At 42.8% G+C, this 22286-nt stretch overlaps 1 protein-coding gene and 1 pseudogene across 2 annotated transcripts in view; both read left to right on the top strand.

Moving 5' to 3' along the window:
- The window catches only part of Bmerb1 (bMERB domain containing 1), a 123955-nt gene that overhangs the window by 81865 nt on the left and 19804 nt on the right, over positions 1 to 22286 (top strand). The window lies entirely within an intron of this gene.
- LOC127208160 (transketolase-like protein 1) lies at positions 16055 to 21457 on the top strand (annotated as a pseudogene).

Below are 22286 nucleotides of genomic sequence, written 5' to 3'. Positions count from 1 at the left end.
ACGGGGATGCTCCACTGTGCCTGGCACTATGCATGATTTCTCAAGGACATTATATTCATTATTATACTTGACTTAAAAGACTGCTTTTTCTGTTTCTTTGTATTCTAATGTTGGCCAGCTAAAGATGAACTTGGAAAAAAAAAAAAGATGAACTTGGTAGACAGGCTAAAGAGACTAGGAATAGCCTCAAGACCCGGGACCCTCAAGAGAACAGATAAAGCTGATCGGCAGAAATGGGTATCCAAAAAAAAAAAAAAAAGACTTGTTTATTTAAATCAAATGGCAGAATCTTGCACTCATGATGGGAGTTTTGGCTTGCACATCTTCACCCAAAATAGGTGTCTTGAATGAAGACTGGGGCTCACCATTAGCTGGCCTCATACAGAAATTAGCACATGAGGGCTAGAGATGCATTGAGAATGGAAAGTGCCCTAACCAGAGACAAGGCCTGTTGCAGAAGGGTTATGAATATGGAGAGGGTATAATGGAAGCATGGAGCTATTTGGAATGGGGCTATCGTGAATGGGTCAGGTACACAGAGAGTTGGAATGGATGAAACAGGAGTGATTTGGAGACAGAATGGAAGGAGTGCCTCTTTCAGCTGAGTTTCCTTGCCTTGGAAAATAAAAAATGAGCCAGGTGTAGTGGCACACACCTCTAGTCCCAGCACTCGGGAGCCAGAGGCGGGTGGATCTCTGAGTTGGAGGCCAGTCTGGTCTACAAAATGAGGCCAGGACAGCCAAGGCTACACAGAGGAACTGTCTGGGGTGGGGAGAGGAAAAAAGCTGGTTCCAAGGACTAATAGAAGGTTCTATATGTACTAGCTGCAGTTTTTCCTGTGCTAGAAGTTGGGCCTGTTTTTAATGAGCCATTGATCAATGATACTAAGTTATTCCTGCTGTGAGGGAACACAACAACTAAGCCCTGGAGCAGCTGAGCCCTGGAGATCACGCTGTGGCAGAGCTACCATTCCCTACTACTGTAACTGGAAAATTCACTGTGAGTTTTCTAATGTGCTTGGACTGCCATGCTGCAATCTCATCATAAGATGGAGCCATAGGCTCCATATCAGAGTCCTTCGAAAATTCTCTATTCTGATTTAAAAGATCCCCCAATCTCTGTCCTATCATCTTTAATCTAGCAATCCATCTCTCAATCCTCTCTCCATATCAAAATCTGCTTTATTTTGATCTTTCTTAAAGAGGACATAGAAAATTGCAATTATTACTGAGCATGTAATTATTTCTATGCTGTTAATCAAAACAAAATTACACATGGTCCAAATGCCCTCTACCATGGTGTTTTTCGTTTTTTAACCCAGAAAAATGTTTTCTTTTTTAATCTCTCTAGTTCTCTCCTTCCTTCAGAGACTTTACTTTAGTATTTAAACTTAATATTTCTCTCTAGGACTGTTTATACACAGTTTCCTTCTTTTCTTCAGCAACTAAGCACATTTCTACCTATTTCTCTTTTCTGCTTTCAGATTTTAATATTTATTTATGGGGATTGCTAGTTCTAGACATATCGTACCAGGTCTGAGGTTTTCTCAGTCTTCAGCAGTTGTGTGGCCAGGGGGTTGCTTCAAGCTTGTCAGCCTGGGCCTGGCTTCTGCTGCCTGCAGCTGTTCTCTGCAGCATGGACCACACCTTGAAGGGGCTGATGTGCCCTCTGCTCGCAGAGTTGGTGTGCCACTGCCACAGAGCAGTGTGCAGTTGTTAGAAAACACCATCTCAACTTCATGTCTAGAACTTTTCTCAGGCCCTAAGCCTAAATCTCTTTCACCTAAAAGCTTGGAATTCATGTGCCCCACACTGGGAGCCAAATACATCAGGACTTTCTCAGACCCACAAGTGGTGTGAATTAAAGTTTTTTTTTTTTTTTTTGGTTTTTGGTTTTTTGAGACAGTGTTTCTCTGTGTAGCCTTGGCTGTCCTGGACTCGCTTTGTAGACCAGGCTGGCCTTGAACTCACAGCGATCAGCCTGCCTCTGCCTCCCGAGTGCTGGAATTAAAGGTGTGCGTCACCACACCCGGCTGAATTAAAGTATTTTTAATATTGTAAAGCTTAGGCCCTTTATCCTGGACAGTTTTTCCAGCTACTTTAAGCTTATCCCAGCCATCTTGCCATGATCTGCCATGTGGCTAGCTCTATACCTTTCTCTGCTCCATTGTGATCCATCCTGTTCCCTGTGTCTATTCCCTGAATCTCCCACATCTCCTTCTTCTCCCAGCATTCCTTTCTCTGCCCAGAAGTTCCACCCTCATTTCCTGCCCAAATATTGGCTGTCAGATCTTTATTACAGCCAATAGGCAAGTGAGGAAGAATGAATATTTTAAAAAGTATAAGACAGGTGATAGGCCATAGAAATAACAATACCAAGCTAGTTTTTAGCTCTCTGCTGGTTTAGAAATCAACAATTGAATATATAGAGACGCACCTCCACACAGTGTACCTTAACAGTGCCTAATCTGGCTCGAGAACCCCCACCCCCTCACACACACACAGCTACTTCAAAAATCACCAGGCTATTAAGCACCTCATACCCCAGCCTTCTGGGCAGAAAACAGGTGATATATCCCTTTTTTTGAAGGGACAGCCCTGTGTGTTTCTCAGTCCTAGTTCCCCTTATGCTTACTGTGAGCATGAGGACCTACACGTCTTCTACACCCCTCCCTCAAATTGATAGACTCTTCTTTTTCTTTGCTTTTTAACACACACACACACACACACACACACACACACACACACACACACCTTGCTGAATCTGTTTTGTTGCTTGTGTGTATACGTTTTCTGGGCTGACCACTCTGCATTTTACAACCAATAAGAAGGTCATCTGAAGCCTGTTGTTTTTGAAGTCTGAACCTGGGCGTGGGCCCTCTAGTTTTCTGGAAGGCAACACTGTACCTCAGGCCATCTGTTTTGTCTGTCAATCATGCCCGAGTGTTTTGCTTATTAGACACTGGGGCTGAAACCTCATCCAATTTTAGACAAGTGTTCTCCTTCCAAGTTCTCCAGTCTCTGAAGTTTTTTTTTCCCCAGATATCAGGGTCAGACTGGGTTTTTATGAAATAGAAGGATGTTGATTCTTCCCGTTATAGAGGTCGCTAGTGAAGAAGGAGATATAGATCACAAAAGAGGCCATACTTTGGCCCCCTTGTTGGGGCCCTGTGCAAGGGGGCTTGATGGAGAGGTAAGGTGGGGACTCATCCAGACATGGAGGCTCCTTCTTCAAGGTCTCCTTGATATCTGGAGCCAGACCTGGCTGAGGGGAACTTAGGAAGGGGTTAGAGGTAGAGGTAGATGAGGGGCTTAGGGGATGCAGGAGGAGATCTGCAGGGGCCCAGAAGGTCAAGCCTTGGAAGGAGGATGATAGGTTGGAGGAATGTCCTTGTCCATGGAATATCTTTCATCCCTCTGAGACCTGAGTCTGAGGGGAGGGCTGACGGCGTGCCAATGGACTCCAGCAAGAGGGATTCACAGTACTTAGGTGGTTATTCCAAAAGATGTCACCAAGCCACAATATAGGGGGCTTGGTCTGGATGTCCTTGTAACCCATAGATGATGGTCTGTGTGGAGTAAATCATAGTTAAATTGAAAGTGCCCTTCATGGACCAATCTGTCTTGAAGGCGGGCCACTCAAGATAGAAGAAGGTCTTGAGTGTTCTAGAGTAGACCTTGTCACCAGCCTGAGAAACTTCGCAGGCTTTGACTACTTTATTTGGGGGTCTTTAATGCTTATACTTTCCTTCCAACCCATCTACCCTAGATAGGAGAGAAAAGAGGTTAATAGGAACAGAAGAGATAGATATTCTTTATATTCAGTTCCTTGGAGCAATTCCACTGGTGTGATCAGCAAGATTCAAATAGACAAGTTAAACAGCAAATCAGCAATTCAGCGAAGGTGACTGTAGCCACAGCTGCTGGAGCCCAGAACCTCAAAGTGTTTGCTGGAGCGGTTCTCTCTAGGAGCATCTTGAAGTTGAGTAATGAATAGCCAAGACCAAAAAAGCCCTGCCCCTTGTTTTGGGCTCATAGATATATATATCTCCTCTCAGAGTCTCTACTAGGATGTTTATCAGTTGGCAAAGCCCACGCCCCCTCTGCAAGAGACAGTTCCTATTCCAGTGGACAAACATCACCTGTTCTCTCACAAGTCTGTTTTCAACAGAAAGATACCATACCTTCACACAAGTCTGTTTTACATCCCACAATTGGGATCAAAACAAAAACACGTTTACTTCCACTACAAAACTTTCTTCTGAAATACTTAAAATGACGAAAAACAAGTTCAACAGGGGAGTAGGTAGTGGATTGCTCCTGTCTCGTCTTAGAATCTAGAACAAAGAAGACACAGACAGTAAACAGAGAAAATGAAAGTAAAACCAGATATTGACAGACACAGACAAAGAGACTGAAAGGAAGAAGAGACAAACCAGATCCCCAACTGAAAAGGGCCAGAGGAGGATAAGGCATCCTTCATCATTTCTGTAGATTCAGAGAGCAGTGCAGCATCCAGCTTCTCTTACGAGTCACCGGAAGTGCACAAAACAGGAACCAGAATATCAGGTTCATCTCCAGAGGTTTCCCTGAAGCTACCAATTCAGGGTGCTGGATCCCACTTGAGCCCCCAAAATGTTGTGAGGTCTGGCAAACATTTAGCACCCAGGACCCACCAAGTTTTCTTAACCGAATCAACTTTATTGATTTGAATGGCAAACTGACTGGCCAGGGACACTGCACATGCTTGGGAGCTGATAACTGCGACGTTGACTCTTGTGGATGAGCAGATTTTAAGCTCAAAACCCACAAGCAACATATGTAAGATAGCATCACCAGCCAGAAAAGCCATAAGCAGGTGGGCCATCTAAGATTACACAAGAGGAGACAATAGCAGGTTGCTTTTTAATAATAGGGTTCTGGGAGCAGGGAGTAAAAAACAACTCATGGTTTTTGTCATTGGAACATGGACGGAATTGATATCTCTGCCCTTGAGTTGAGCTTAAGTGGTGTTCAAGCCCCAACAAATGAGTGGCTGGAATAAGATGACAGTATGCCCACAAAGCTTCATCCTCACACAGGGCACATGACCAGTTGCTTTAAACTGTTCCCAAAGAGCATCTAACACAGTGTGAATCTTGTCTGTTCTTCCTTTTACAGAAATCTGTCTAGAACTAAATGAAGGCTATATATAAATTCATGGAAAGTGCTACAGACTCACTAAGGTGAGGGAAGGTTCGTTGAGACTTCCCAAAGAGAGAGGGCTCGGTGTTAGGGGCACTCCAAGGGTTAGCAGGATGGCTTAGCAGGAAAAGACACTTGCTGCAAAGCCTAGTACCATGGGATACACATGGTGGAAAGAGAGAACCAACTCCCCAAAATAGTCCTCTGATCCTACACACACACACACACCAAAACAAAGAAAAGGACGGGCTAAGAAAATGCCAGAGGCTGCCCACAAGATCAGTCTGGTTATGATACCACTGCCACATTGCTGGACCCCACAATACATTTGCTCATGGTCAAGTGGTGAAAGTCTCACCCATGAGCCTCTGGGCTGGCCGAGCCAGGGTAGGGCCTGCTCCCTTGTTAAACTTCTCTAAGAATAACTGTCCCATTTTTCTTCTTCTTCTTCTTCTTCTTCTTCTTCTTCTTCTTCTTCTTCTTCTTCTTCTTCTTCTTCTTCTTCTTCTCCTTCTTCTTCTTCTTTTGTTTTTTGTTTTGTTTTGTTTTGTTTTGTTTTTCGAGACAAGGTTTCTCTGTGTGGCCTTGGCTGTCCTGGACTTGCTTTGTAGACCAGGCTGGCCTCGAACTCACAGGGATTCACCTGATTCAGCCTCCCGAGTGCTGGGATTAAAGACATGCGCCCCCACCACTCAGCTTTTCTTTTTCATTTTTAAATAATTATTCACTTTACATCTTGGTCATAGCCTTCTCCCTCCTCTGCTCCCAGTCCTACCCTCCATCCCTATTTCCTCTCTTCCCTCTCCCCTACTCTTCAAAGAAGGGGAGCCCCCACCACCACCTACCCCAGCATATCAAGTTGAGTCAGGGCTGAGTGCATCTTCATCTCCTATGGCCTGGCTAGGCAGCCCCACCAGGGGGAAGTGACTGAAAAGCAGGCAACAGAATCCATGTCAGAGTTAGTCCACATTCCCCTTACTAGGAGATGCATATGAGGACAGAGCTGCCCACTGGCTACATCTGTGTAGGGGGCCTAGGTCCAGTCCATGCATGGTCCTTGGTTGGAACTTCAGTCTCCACAAGGCCCCCTGGACCCTGGTTAGTTGGCTCTGTTGGTTTTCTTGTGGAGCCCTTGTCCTCTCTGAGTCCTTCTATCCCTCCCCCCATTCTAGTTCTTTCATGTAGAGCAGTGGAAAAATCAAGGTTTGCCCATAGGAACAATTCTCTAACCCTCACAAAGACTGCAGTGAATACCAGTCGATGATGTCCCAGCTGCTGTCTAAGCCAAGCAATGGCTGCCATCTGCAGGGTGTGGGGAGTTTTGAAGAGGGTCAGGCTGAACTTTTGTCAGTTAAATAGCTTGGAATAGCAGTTAGCTCTATGTGGTGCCTGAGTTAGGCTGTTTGTCAGCATCCTGGCTCCATAGTTTAACTAGCTGTGGGGTTCTGGGCCACTTAACCTCTCCCAGCCTGCAGGCTCATTATTCAGAAGAGAAATGACAGAGTTCCTATTTGCAAGAATTGCTAACATCTGTATAAAGTACTAATGAACACAAAAGTCGTGTGTGTGTGTGTGTGTGTGTGTGTGTGTGTGTGTGTGCATGTGTGTAGCACCACAGCCAGTTCTGAGAGGAACTGAAACTATTTTCAACATCACAATTGTGGATCTTTCCACACACAACACTCAGCTTCTCTTCCCATCAAATGTTGGAGAGATTAAAAGCATGAAGAGATGGGCCCTATATTGCTTCTTATTGATGTGATATTTCTAACAATTTCTCATTCTCTTTGGCTTTCTGAGGTTTCATGTAGCCCAAGCTGGCCTTGAACTGTGCCTTAGCCTAGAGTGCTGGGATTATTGGTGTGTGCCACCACATTTGGCTGTGATAAAAAACATTTTTATCAACTATTTTTTTTTTTTTTTTTTTTACCTCTTGCAACTCCTAATCTGCTGTCACCATATCTGTACCTTCTTCAGAGTTCCATGTCAATGAAATAATAACTTGTTTGGTCTTTTGGAACCAGCTTCTTTCACTTAATGCCATACTTTAGAGTCTGGATTATTTCAATACACTTTTTTTTCTTTTTTATGAGTAGTATCTCATTTATGCGTGTTGGAAACTTTCTGTTTGTTTGCCCCCTTTGGTTTGGAATTTTGAGATGACTCACTGCATAGCCTAGACTGGTCACAAGCACACAATCTTCTTCTTGCAAAGGGCTGAGATGACTGCCACCAGACCTGGGTTCAATTTTCAAAAGCCTTGTTTACCAGTAGTTAAACAGTAGGCAATTTGAGATCTGCAATAATGACATCACAGAAACTGACAAGTGACTCAAGCCCAGGCCCACACCCTACTCCCTGCCCCAAGCCAGTTAATATCCTTTGTCAGCACGCAACTCCCAGCTTCGGAACACCGGCAGAGCGTATGTGCTGTTCCTTCCTGGTTCAGCAAGCCCCAGTATCCATTTTCCCTACCCCCCCCCCAAAAAAAAAGAAAGAAAAAAGAAAAGAAAAAAGCAAACTACTAATGATGATGCTGAATAAACATGATACTGATTTAACATTAACTATTAGAAGCTGCAGGGCAGTGGTGGTGCCTATCTTTAAGCCCAGCACTCAGGAGGCAGAGGCAGCAAATCTCTGAGCTCCAAAGCCAGCCTGGTCTATAGAGCGAGTTCCAGGGTAGCCACAACTACACAGAGAAACCCTCTCTCAACAAAACAAAACATCACCAGAATCAACTTTACATCTGCTGCTGCAGCAACTCTAATGAGACTTGCAGGAGGTGATGGAGACAGTCAAGGGCTTCAGAGGTGGACCTTCTGTGCTTTGTCAGGTGTCCTGATCCTGTGATAGAGTGGTCCAGCTCATACGTTTTTCAGGAGTAGGTGGGAGTGTGCAGAAGGTCTGTGATCTAATAGCTGAGACTCCTTCTTTCCATCCCTTGATCATGCCCAGACCATGCCCACAGTGTTAACTTGCGATTTTTGTGATACAAATAAAAATTTTTAAATAGTATGGCTCTTAGCTGGGCTGTGGTGGTGCACTTGGGTGGCAGAGGCAGGCAGATCTCTGTAAGTTTGAGGCTAGCCTGGTCTACAGAATGAGTTCCAGGACAGCCAAAGCTACATAGAAACCCTGTCTTGAAACAAAACAAAACAAAACCCCCCATGTTTTCAGACCCTAAACAACTAAAGCTTAATTGTAGTAATACTATGGCTATCTAGTCTTCAACCCCATCAGAGACTTAAGAAGGAAATAATATCTAGTAGGAAGTGCAGGCAAGCACCTTCCAAACATATAGACATAGCAGAGACAGTGACTGCTTGGACAGTCACCAAAGGATGTACCATTGTGGCATCCAGTCTTCAGCCTGCTGGCCCAGACTGTCTAACAGACTTTTCTGTGAAGCAGAAATGTTGAAGGACTGGCCCACCTGGTCTCTGCAAAGTTGGACAGTCAATTTCCCAATGTCATGCATGTTCACAGTTTGGACAATCAGTGTGCTATCAGCAGTAGAGATAAGAACAGTTTTTTGGTCCAGTGGCTATTTTGCCACATTTGTTTCTTTGATGTCCATCATTTTCACTGAAGTAGATTGGAGGTGCTGCCAGGAGAAGATTTGTTTCTCTGTCAGAAAAGACCCTTCTTATTAAGTGGTGTATCCTGCAGATCTTTGAAGTGTGTGAAGACCATCAATCTATTTACTATAGTGTACAATCCTATCTATCATCTATCTATCTATCTATCTATCTATCTATCTATCTGTCTATCCATCTATCTAACCATCTATCTAAGTATATCTAAATAGACAAAAACTGCTTGTTTCTAGCTATGTACTATCTGCTTAGCCTTGAAAACATATACAAGAGATTAAATAAAGCTTGTTTCTATAATTAACTAAATGAATATCTAACAAGACTACAAGTAAGATTTATAGGTTACTAACTACTAACTTGCATTTCCAAGCATCCTGAACAGTTTTCAATAGTTAGCTTTCATAAGACTAGAACTTTACATCACATTTTCAAATGAGTTGCATATGTCTAATACATTAAGCAAAAGTTGAACAAAATAATCTTAAATTTCTATCAACATACAATACCAATGTAAAATATTTGACTCTAGTAGATTCAAAAATCTACCTTTTCTCCTATAATTCTATATTCCCCCCTTTATCATACCTTTCTTCCCTCTTTTCCCCTAATACTAGATAGGATAGAAAAATAAGAGAGAAAGGATAGAGAAGAGAAAGAAATTCCTAAATCTAACCTTTACTAATTTATAACCAACTGCCCCAGAAAAAACAAACATTGGTAACCCATCAAAAACACGTACCCACCTATTGGGAATGGGGGTGCCCTGTCCTTAAAATTACTTTTTGCTGTCTGGGGGTAAAAACATCTTTTGGGTACTCTTAGAAAAGTAGGATATTGGTCAAGTAGAAAAGCCACCTGTATCTTTTTCTGTCCAGTCTTGGTGGGATCAATCCTTTGGCACAGCCCTTTTGAAGTTGATATGCATCCAAATTCTTGAGAAATATTAGCTGAGGCAGGCTTCAAGGATGAATCACCTGGGCTACTTGCTTTGTCTTCATTATTATCTGGTCTTTTGCTCTGACAATAAGCACACTTTAAAAAGTAGCAGTATAAGTACATTTCTACACTTACATATACAGAATATGCAAGGTGCACTGATCAGCTAAAGGTAAATTTCTGTCTTATGTTTGACTAGGTGTAAGGTATCAACTTTATAAGTCTGTTTGAGCTGTAATATCCATGCTGTATGAAAGAATGGTGTGTCATAGGATCAGATGGCCCATAGGATTCCCTTGCTATGCAAAGACATTCACGCTTCAGATGGTAGGAGGTCTTCCCTGGTCAGATCTAATCTCTTTAAGTTTTGATGATAACCATATTTTTCATTCCCTGTAGATACATAAACATAACCATGTCTCCACCTCAGAACTATTGCAGGTTTCCATTCCATTGTCAACAGATCCTTATAATACATTGGTTGTCCTAGTGCCTCAGTTTTTTCTATAACCCAATGTCTTTCAGATGCTGCTTGTTTCTCTTTCACCAACATTAAAGAAATTTAGAGTCAACAAAGAATTATTTAATCTGTCCTTGGGGTTCTTTACCCTTTTTGTTTAATAAGCATCTCTTTTAAGGTACAATTAACTCTTTCTACAATTGCTTGTCCTGTAGGATTATGTGATATATTGGTAATGTACTTTATATTTAATATGCAAAAAATCACGATCTTATTGAATACATATACAGAAGCATTGTCAGTTTTAATTTGTGCAGGTATACCCATAATTGCCTATATTTCCAATAAATGTGTAACTTCACAATCAGCCTTTCCAGAACTTAAAACAGTTGCCAATTGAAACCCTGAGTATGTATCATGGTATGATGTATGTACTTTGGTTTTCCAAATTCTGCAAAATGAAACACATCCATCAGCCAGATTTCATTCCTTTTGGTATCCTTAGAGTTACTTCCAGCAGGTAATAGAGTTTGGTTATACACAGAACACGTGGGACACTTTTTAATTATTTCTTTGGCTTGTTGCCAAGTGATATTTTTTCCTTTAACCTTTACTGTAGCATGATGTTTTTCATGAAAATGTGATGCTTCTAACACATTTCCTATTAGCAATTGATCAACTTCCTCATCCTTGTGCCAATGTACCTGGTAAACCTGTATGAGACAGAATATGAGTAACATATAATGGATAGTTTCTACTTCTGATGGCCTGTTGCAATTCCATAAATAACAAAGTCAATTCTGATTTATCAGGAGTAAATTCAGCAGACTCTATATTCAAAACTCTTTCTGCATATTGACAGTAATTATATTAAGAGATTCAGGAAAATGTAATAGAATTGTATAAACTTCTGATATTTAAACTGAGGTATATGGGCTTTTGGTCACCTTGGTTATTTTATCTGACCTGTGACCTGCCATTCACCTCCTGTTTGTATCAGTGTAGAAGGCTGGTGCCTCTGGAATTGGTGCTCTCTTTACAATATGTGGAAGAATCCAACTAGTTCTTTCAATGAACTGTATATGTTTGTTTTTTGGGTATTTGTTGTTAATTTCTCCCAAGTAATTGCTACAAGATTTTTGACAATCTTCATTGATTACCCACAAGGACATAATCTCAACATTAGTAAGAGCCGGGCGTGGTGGCTCACACCTTTAATCCTAGCACTCGGGAGGCAGAGGCTGGTGGATCGCTGTGAGTTCGAGGCCAGCCTGGTCTACAAAGTGACTCCAGGACAGCTAAGGCTACACAGAGAAACCCTGTCTCGAAACAAAACAAAACACCAAAAACACAAAAATCAACATTAGTAAGAGGCACTACAATTTCATCTGGATCTGTTCCTGACAGTTTATTCAGTCTTATTCTACATTTTATAATCAATTCAGAATTTTTTTCTATGTATGTCTTTGGTTTTTTACTTTGTTTATGCTAAGGAAATCCATTCCATAATATTATCTTCTCTTTGTACAATGAGCCCAGTAGGAGAATGGATTGAAGGTAAAATAACCAAAATACAATCAAGTTTAGGACCAATTCTTTCCACATATGCATCACATAGTTTTTGTTCTACCAAAATTAACTCTTTTTCTGCTTTAGACATTAGACACCTTGTACTGTTCAAATCTAGTCCAATTATAGGCCTCAACCAGTTAATATCTCCCATTAAGATTTGAAAACCATTAAGAGTTTGCAACTGCCCCACAAGAAGACCATCAAGGCTGGTGGATCTTGACCCCAGGGGTCCTGCACAAACTACTGCACCAACCAAGGACAATGCATGTAGTAAACCTAGACCCCCTGTTCAGATCTAGCCAATGGACAGCACATTCTCCATGGTTGTGGGGAGAGTGGGAACTGCCTCTGAAATGAACTCTGGTGCCTCCTATTTGACTACCCCCTTGGTGGGGAGGCCTGGTGGCACTCAGAGGAAGGGGAAACAGGCTATCCGGATGAGACCTGATAGCCTGTGATCATATTGTGGGGCAGGAGGTCCTCTTCTGTCACAGGTCTAGGGGAGAGGAACAGGGTGGAAGACGAAGGTGGGTAGAACAGGAAGATACAAGTGAGGGGATAACAATCAGGGTATAATCTGAATAAATTATTTTTAAAAAAAGAAAAAAGTGCTTGCAACTGATCTCTACAGATCTGTATCTTTTGTGGCTGATTTTTTTTAAATTGGGTTATTTTATAGCCTAAATAGCTAATTGACTCTCCTCTTCGTATTTTTTTTTTCTGGAGCAATCTGTAACACTCAGCATGGTAGAACTCTTTGTGTTTCCTTAAACATTTTCTTTAAAGTGGCTGCATCAGAATCAGCCAGCAAAATATCAACCATGTAATTGTAAATGATAGATTGAGGAAATTGCCTATGTTTTTTCTAAAGGTTGTTGCACAAAGTATTGACATAAAGTTGGACTATTCAACATTCCCCATGGAAGTACCTTCCAATGGTACCTTTTTTATTGGACTGCTATTGTTCAAAGTAGGTACTGAGAAAGCAACCTTTACCTATCCTGATCTTGCAAGGGTACTGTGAAAAAACAGTCTTTTAAGTCAATTATTATTATAAGCCATGACCACCATGACCTAGGTAACAAAGAAGGTAAAGGGATTCCAGGCGGTAAATTCATTGGTTGAATTACTCTGTTCACTGCTCTTAAATCCATTAACCATCCTCCGTTTTCCTGATTTCTTTCTTTCTTTCTTTCTTTCTTTTTTTTTTAACAACAAACACAGGAGAATTCCATGGGCTGGTAGACTTTTCTTTATGGTGAGCCTCCAGCCTTCTCTGAAGCATTTCTCTCTAGGGGTATCTTGAAGTAGAGCGATGAACAGCCAACAATGGGAAATGATGCCAAGACCAAAAAAGCCAAGCCTCTTGTTTTGGATACACACACACACACACACACACACACACACACACACACACACACACACATATATATCCTCTCAGAGTCCATACCAGGATGTTAATCAGTTAGCAAGGACCATGCCCCCACAAAAGGCAGTTCCTCTTCTAAGTGGACAAACATCACGTGTTCTCTCATGAGTCTGTTTCCAGCGGACAAACGCCACACACCCTCACACAAGTCTGTTTCATATCCTATACTTGGGATCAAAACAAAAACATGTTAAATCCACTAGAAGGTTTCATTGCTGTGAAGAGGCACCATGACCAAGACAACTCTTATAAAGGAAAACATTTCATCGGCACTGGCTTAGAGGTTTAGTCCATTATCATCATGGTGGGAAGCATGGCACCATCCAGACAGACATGGTGCTGGACATGGAGCTGAGAGTTTCACATCTTGATCTGTAGACAGCAGGAGACATTGTGTCACAGTAGGTAGCTTGAACATAGGAAACCTCAGAGCCTATCCCCACAGTGACTCACTTCCTCCAACGAGGCCACGCCTACTCCAACAAGGCCACACCTCCTAGTAGTGCTGCTCCCTACTGGCCAAGCATTCAAACACATGAGTTTAGGGGGACCATACCTACTCAAACCACCCCATTCCACTCCCTGGGTGGAGCCTTCCAGGTTCAGTCCACAGATGGTGTGGCTTCTTCTGTTGGATAGAGGATCTGCTAGACTCCTGAGATTTACGCCAGGGGATTTGCCCGGCGGAACTGATACCTAGAAGGTTTCATTCTTGTTCTCCTTAATCTCCTTTCCCTCCTGTTTAGGGTAGTCAGGCTGTAAGGGAGGTACACTCCTTTAACAAGTTGCTAATAAAGTAGAATCATTAAGGAATCAGAGCCAACATCTTTTTTTGTTTTTTCTTCTCTCTCTTCTTTCTGTTTTTAAATTTGTTTTCTGTTCCCTTCATTCTTCTCTGCCTCTTGCTACTTCCTTCTTTGGAGTGTAACATTCGTTACATATTTTATTTTTGTGGGCCAGCTATGCAGAAAGCGATAACGTAGCACACTTGATGTCTTCCTCTGGCCTCTGCATGTGCATAGATGCATCCATGCACAAAAGTGCATATACAGGGATGGAGAGATGTCTTAGTGGTTAAGAGCACTGGCTGCTCTTCCAGAGGACTCAGTGATACCCACATGGCAGCTCACAATATCTGTAATTCCAATCCCAAGGAGTCCAATGCCTTCTTCTGGCCTCCATGGGCACAAGGCATTTATATGGTAAATAGGCATATAAGGAAGCAAAATATGCATACATGGTAAATTAAATTTAAAATTTTAAATATTGCATACACCACATACACACAAAAGAATCCAACTCAGTTTAGAATATTCTTGAAAGAGTAAGCTGTTCTTAAAAGATATGGTGTTCTTTTGAGGAATGAGTATCACATTCAGGAAAGATCTGCTGGTTACAACCAGGGAACATCAATGAAAATTAAGATAGAAATCATTTAAAAGCCCCAGGAAGGAAACTGACAGTCTGACCTTCAAGTATGTCTCAGGGGCTTCTCTTTTCTCTCTGTTCCTTAGCCCCTACCATGATGATAGGAATTAGCTGGACCCAGGGGCACCCTGGAGACTTCTTAACACATCACCATGTCAGGGATAACACTGACGCTTACAAAGCTGGTGTGCTAGCTAGTTTTTATGTCAACTTGATATAAGGTAGTCACCTGATGTGTGAGGGCCCAGATCACTGATACCCAGGACACACTCTTATGTGTCCTGGGTATTGAACCCAGGTTGCCAAGTTTGGCTCAAGGTATGCTCAGGGGTTTGTCTCCTGTGTGATTCTAGAGACACCCAAGTTGATAGTATTAGCCACCTCAGATCCTAAATGGCATTCTGTTGTCTGAGCATGTGTCTCACCTTCCCAGATTACTCCATTTCAAGCCAAACAGCTCTGATGCATGAATGTAGGCATTTGTTTTGCCTTTGCCAGGTGTATTAGATCTGGTTTCTATTGCTGTGATAACCACTGAAGCCAAAAGCAATGTGGAGGGAAAGGGCCTGTTTCGCTGTACAGCTTGTCGCCCATCGTCTGGAGAAGTCGGGGCAGGAACTGAAGCAGAGGGCTTGCAGGAACCCTGCTTCAAAGCTTGTTTCCCATTATTTACTCAGCCTGATTTCTTTTCTTTGTTTTTTTAATTTTTATAAAACATTTATTTAGCAGGGCGTGGTGGCGTGCGCCTTTAATCCCAGCACTCTGGAGGCAGAGGCAGGCGGACTGCTGTGAGTTTGAGGCCAGCTTGGTCTACAGAGTGAGTACAGGACAGCCAAGGCTACACAGAGAAACCCTGTCTCAAAACAAAACAAAACAAAACAAAACAAAACAAAACAAAACATGTATTTATTTATTATGTATACAGTGTTTCACCTGCATGTACACCTGCATGCCAGAAGAGGGCACCAGATATCAGTATAGATGATTGTGAGCCTCCGTGTGGGTGCTGGGAGCTGAACTCATGACCTTTGGAAGAGCAGCCAGTGTTCTTAACCACTGAGCCATCTCTCCAGCCCCTCAGCCTGATTTCTTATGCTATTCATGACCACCTGTCCAGGAGTGGTATTGCCAAAAAAAAGCAATATTAGTACGTTTAGAGACTTTCCTGGAACTACGGACTTTGATGGATTAGGTCATTGTTTTCATTTTGGCAGGAGTTTTATAGCCTGAATGGTATTTCCATCATGAAGTCAGTTGTGCTAAGGTCTGGGACCCTGTGACAGACCAACAGGCAGTCTGTGCCCTTACGGCAAGCCCTAAATCATTCAAGGAAGCCTGCTAGGATGTTCTAGGCCTGTCATGCCTCTGACAACAAGATATGTAGACTAAAGGGCTGTATCCCTGCCATGGTCCTGGGGTATGGACGGCTGTGAGTAGGGTGAAAACCATGGGCATTGGTGATCAGTCATGGGTGAAGATGGGTATTCTCCCACCGATGAAATGAGACAATTCAAGATGAATTATAGTATATATTGCTTATTGGGGGGCAGCTCTCCGGTGGGTTCACCAACCTCACAGGAGGGGGTCAGTGAAGTTGTCATGCAGAGGAAGAGAAAAGCAGAGGGAGGGGAGTGGAGGCAGAGAGAGACAACGTACATGAAGGGGGGGGGGACCAAAATGTCTGGATTGTATAGGGAAGAGCCTCTGAGATGGAAAGTTCACAGTAGAGATCAGGGTAGAGATCAGGGCATGGCAGCCATGCCCTGTAACAGGTAGAGACTGAGGAATGCTGGGAGAAACCGGGAGGCTGGATCTGCTTTGGTTAAATAGGCACTTCAGCTGCTTGTCCTGAGTCTGAATACCAACAGGTGAGGCTCCACACCGGCCTGTGGTCACACTGTGGAAGGAGACAGCAGGCTGGTGCTTTTGGTGAAGGCGTTGTGGTGATGAGTATGCGGGTAAATGGAGTCACATTCCAGAGAGTTAAGCTCTATATGTGGTCCAGTGCTGACCAGCATGGAGTCAAGCCGAGTCCTTTGTGTTGGTGTAAGGCAGTTCCAGTGGCCTGTTCTCAGGGACCTAGCAACTGTTTAGGTCATCACCTGCTCCCACTGCCTGGTGTGCCAAGTGTGCTCTGTGAACAAAGGGACTGCCAGCCACCCCAGTCTCTCTCTGCATTTCCTCTCTGTTGTGTGCACTCCCCAACACTCTGCCCTCATGGTTCCCTCTCTGCTCCCTGTCTGTCTGTCTGTCTACATGTCAAACTGTCTGCCTCTATTCCTTCCCCAGGTTTTCACTCCTCTCTCCTCCCTTCCCCCAATAAATCTGTTTTGTGACCCGACCTGCGGGGTTTGACTAAAACTCAGGATGGAGTTCACCTGTTGAAAATGCAAGACACAAAGGACAGCAAGTCTGATTGATCAAACTCTTAAACTTTATTAGTCAGGCAGCAGCTTTTATAAGTTAGAAGGCAGGGAAGCATATGGCTATAGCAACTCAGCTGCATGCTTTTCTCAAAACACAGGGAATTCCAGGCAGGGTCATAATGTCCTGCCACACAGGGTATCTGGCTCCCTCTTTGTCTAGTCTAACTGCTAAACCATAACAGGGTTGCTCCATCTCTGTCTTTAGTCTAACTGCTGACCCACAACAGGGTCAGCTAGTTTCTGGTGAAAGGCAAGCTCTGGGAAAAACAGAGACTTAAAGGTGCAGACTTGGACAAGATGGCTGAACATTGGCCATACGGCCTATTGTCCCCAACAGTTTTGCACCAGATCTGTTGCATGTTATAATTTCTCAGGGGTACACCTTGACACGGGCCTGCCAAAGATACCCCCTTGCAGCACTATATTTTATAACACCCTGACCTACCTTTACATCCTTTACATTGGCAGCTTTCCACTACCTCTTTCCAGGATGGCTGTCCAGGGCCAGCACAGAGCGCTGTTTCCAAAAAGACCCGCCCCCTTCACCTGCTGTAATGTTCTTCAGAATGCCAGAAGCACAGCCAGCCCACATTTCCTCAGGATTTCATTTGGTTGTAAATATTCAAGAAAAAAAAATTATAGATTTTTACTTCTTAAAAAAAAATAATACCAGTACTTGAGAAGCAGAGGGTATCCTGGTCTATATAGTGAGTTCCAGGACAGCCAGAGTTACATAGTAAGGCTGTCTCAAAATCAAAATCAAAATAATTTAAAGTTGTGTATATGTGTGCATGCATCTATTCATGTAAGTGCAGGTGCTCATGGAAGCCAGAAGAAGGCGCTGAAGTTACAGGTGGTTGTGAGCCACCTAATGTGGGTTCTGGGACTCAAACTTGAGTCCTCTGGGAGACCAGTACATGCTCCTAACCAGAGAGCCATCTCTCCAGCTCTGCCCCACCCACTCCCTTAACTTTTGGTCATTGTACCCTAAATGAGCAAACAATTCCTGGTTACAGAGCATCTAAGATGTATTGAATGTATTGGGTGTCATTAGTCATCTAGGGATGACTAAAGCACTTGGGAACATGTGCAGAGATTATATGTGAACATTAAGCCATCTTATTTTCAAGACTAGGGCATTTGTGGATTTTGGTATCTGTGGGCAGGAGGGGATCCTGGGACCTTTCTATATCTGTGACCATGTGACTACCTTGTATCTGTATATGACGAAAGGTCATCTTCATGCTGCCTGGGTCTTGGTGGTGTTTCCTCAGAGCTTTGGCCTAAGGCCGTCACAGTAGATGCTCAAAACAGAATATAAATGCACACATGCATACACTTTGGGAACTGACTTGAAGATGTCTCAGCTATGACTGACCTCTTAATCCACTTGTACTCAGTGTGATTCTGCCGCTGAGAATCTTCCCAAATAGTACCACAAGAAAAAAAAAAATTCTTTTATAAATCAATGTTAATCCAGGCACATAAGATATTTCATACTACACCATAGGGACCCAGGTAGCATAGATAGCCTAAAATATACCCAGATAATCAAGGTGTATGAACAACCTATGAACAGAACCTTAGAAATCTTCAGGGGAAGTTCCTGGCAGCTGCTATAAAGAATTTTTATGAGAATGGCAAATTAACTTGAAAATTTTGTGTTTGTTTTTGAGACAGGGTCTCATCTAATACAGACTGACCTTGAATTCTGATATTCTTGCATTCATATTCCAGTGCTGGGGGTTATGTGTATGTGCACAAACACACCCACTTTGGGCATCAAACCCAGGCCTTTGTACATGCTAGGAGAGCATTCTACCAACTGAACTACACAATCTTACACCAGGGAGATATATGTGTGTGTATATACATATCTCTATACCTATATATCTATAGAGATATATCTCTATAGATATATATATCCCTCCTATGATACATAACAGAATTGTAGGGAAGCCCAATTACCTACACATGGGCCTTGGAAGGGGTTGTGAGTTCCCACTGAAATGTTCACACTGCTTGATCAGCAGCTTGCAAGTCTAGGAATTTTTTGTTTGTTTGTTTTTTGTTTTTGCTTTTTTTCCCCCCGAGATAAGGCTTCTCTGTGTAGCTCTGGCTATCCTGGACTCATTTTGTAAACCATACTGGCCTCGAACTCCCAGAGATCCACCTGCCTCTGCCTCCTGAGTGCTGGGATGAAAGGCGTGCACCACCACTGCCCACAAGTCTAGGAATTTATCACAGAAAAACCTAAGTATGTGGCCTAGGCAGTGGGCCAATCACTGTATATCAACATAATGGGATGTTGTAGAAAGATGAATTATTCTTTCTATATTAAATAATGCAGTAAATTTTTACAGCAATAGTTTTCTTTAACCAGCTAGTTCACCAATGACTGACAAAAGGAGACTGTGATTTATTATTAAGCTGTAAGCACTATGCTGGGAAGATTCTGAATTACTTTAGTTCCAGTACCTTTAAAATCCACATAAAAGCCAATCACTTGCCCAACTGATGACTCCAGGGGCGGCTTCTGCTCCATCAGCCTGTCCTTACAGCTATGTGTTCACTGTCATCTTGCCTTATGGTGATTCCTCCCTCTCTCTGGCTTCCTTCCCTCCTCCTACTCTTCTGCTTTCTCCCTCTCTCCTCTTATCTGTGAACACAGCCTGGGAATCTAAAACTCCTCTTATCTCTCTTCTACCAAGTCATAGGCTTCAGCATCTTTATTTAGCCAATCAGGGATAATTGTGGAACATTCCTTATCATCACATGGTTACAGGAGATAGTTCAACATTCACGGCAGGGTGATAACCAGATCTTAAGGCACTGAAATCAACATTTGAAAACAAAACACATCAAAGATTGCTGTGAGATTGTCCAGATTGTAGTAGGATGCAAAGGCCAATGTCTCCTAGATGTAGTTTTCTGTGGACTCCTCCCTCAGAAGACAGAACACCCGGTAGCTGGCTTGGTACTTGCCAGTATATGCCATCCCACAGGCAGCCCCGAGTCCTTGCCTTGACCATCCTGTTGCCACATTAACAAATGGTACTCCCTTTGAAATGACGAATCGGTTGTTGTTTGGGTTCTCTGGGTCCTCCTATTTATATCTCATCATGTAGAAGAACAGCACAGACATGATCTCGGAAGCGCTGCTGCATGGTGTGAGATTGCTCGTCAAAGTACTTGTGGCCCTGATGGACCGGATTTGCAGGCGGTTGATGGCCATGTGTTCTCACAGGCAGCTCAAGTGAGAGGCAAGCCCACTGCTGTGGTTGCCAAGACCTTCAAGGCCTAAGGCATGCCAGATGTTGAGGATGCAGAAAGTTGGTGTGGAAGGCCAATGACAAAAGAAAGAGCAGATATAATTATCAAATTAATTGAGAGCCAGATACAAACCAACAGGATTCTTGCACCACCACTCCCTTTTGAGGACTCACCTCAAATCAACATCATGGATATAAATATGACCTCGCCTCCTGCTTATGTAGCTGATGACATGGTATCTACTCAAAAAGCATGTGCTTTGGCTCTGGCTAAACTGGGCCATGAAAATGACAGAGTGATTGTACTGCATAGTGACACCAAGAACTCCAGTTTTTCTGACATATTCAAGAAAGAACACCCAGAGAGATTGCTGAGCAAAACGTGATGAATGTGGCTCTAGGCTGTGCCACCCGTGGCTGGACCATTGCTTTTGCTTGCACCTTCGCTGCCTCTTTCAACCAAGCAGTTGATCAGATCCGAATGGGAGCCATCTCTCAAAGCAACATCAACCTTATTGGTTGCCATTGTGGAGTATCTACTGGTGAGGACAACAGTCACATGGCCCTGGAAGACCTGGCCATGTTACGAGCAATTCCCAACTGTACTGTTTTTATCCGAGTGATGCCATCTCCACAGAACATGCTGTTTATTTAGCCGCCAATACTGAGGAAATGTGTTTCATTCGTACCAGCCAAGCAGAAACTGCAGTTATTTATACCAGCCAAAAAACCTTTCACATTGGACAGGCCAAGGTTGTCCGCTATAGTGACAATGACTAGGTCACAATTATTGGAGCAGGAGTCACTCCGCATGAAGCCTTAGTCGCTGCTGATGAGCTCTCTAAAGAAGATATCTCTGTCTGTGTCATTGACTTGTTTACCATTAAACCTCTGGATGCTTCCACCATCATTTCCAATGCAAAAGCCACAGGTGGCCAAATTATCACCGTGGAGGAACACTACCCAGAAGGTGGCATTGGAGAAGCTGTCTGTGCAGCCGTCTCCATGGAGCCTAACATCATGGTTCGTCGGCTGGCAGTGATGAATGTGCCTTGGAAGAGAAGATCCAGTGAAGTGCTAGATTTTTCTGGAATTAGTTCTAGACACATCATTGTGGCTGTGAAGTGCTTCTTAACAAACAAAATTAATTAGCTGTTGGCTTGTACCAAAACCATCACTTAGATTAAAATTGTTGTGCTTTGTTCTCCTTAAAGGCAAAAGCAGTTAACACCTTTATTCCTCATTCAGAAATTCAAATTTCCCTTTAATCTGTGACTACATATACAAATATCAGCTGTTTTAACCACCAAAGTGGGTTATAAAATTTTAAATGGCAGACTAGCTAACAAGACAACCACCTGATACTGAACTTTCTCATAAGACTGAATTTAAGCGGATTAAGGAACAATGTAGAAATGACAGTTTAAAAGTATTTCCCTCATAAGTAAAGCAAATGTGTGTTGAGCTGTGGTCCTTAGTCCAGCTTTCATAGTACCCTAACCTGACATGCACAGTGCTGTTCACCTTGAGTTACCATCTATGCTGCCTTCGTACCTGCAGCTTCCAGGGTAATGCGTAACTTTAGATGCTCTTGAATTTTCTCTGTTCATATCCCCTCACTGTTCATACAACGAAAAGAGTTAGGATGACTTGTGCTGTTGGGGATGAATGTTCTGTGAAGACATGAGGACACTAGTATTTATCTCCACACTATGCTGTTTGATGTTAATAAAGCATTTCAAAACCATCAAAAAAACAAAACAAAACACAACTGGACCTTCCTCCAACAATGGGAAACTGTGCATCCACAAAAAGTCAGTTGACTTGTATGTACTGACAGAACCATGCCCAAGATGTATTATGAAGTAGAATTATATATCATTATGAAGTAAAAAGATATATATTAAGTTGAGAGAATTGAGAAAATATTGTGTATAGTTAACAATGTCATGTGATATTTATAACCTGCATATTTTGAAAC

The sequence above is a fragment of the Acomys russatus genome, chromosome 25 (assembly GCF_903995435.1).
Source record: "Acomys russatus chromosome 25, mAcoRus1.1, whole genome shotgun sequence".
Taxonomy (NCBI): domain Eukaryota; kingdom Metazoa; phylum Chordata; class Mammalia; order Rodentia; family Muridae; genus Acomys; species Acomys russatus.
Note: the sequence above shows the minus strand (reverse complement) of the source record. Positions and strands in the feature narration are given on the sequence as shown.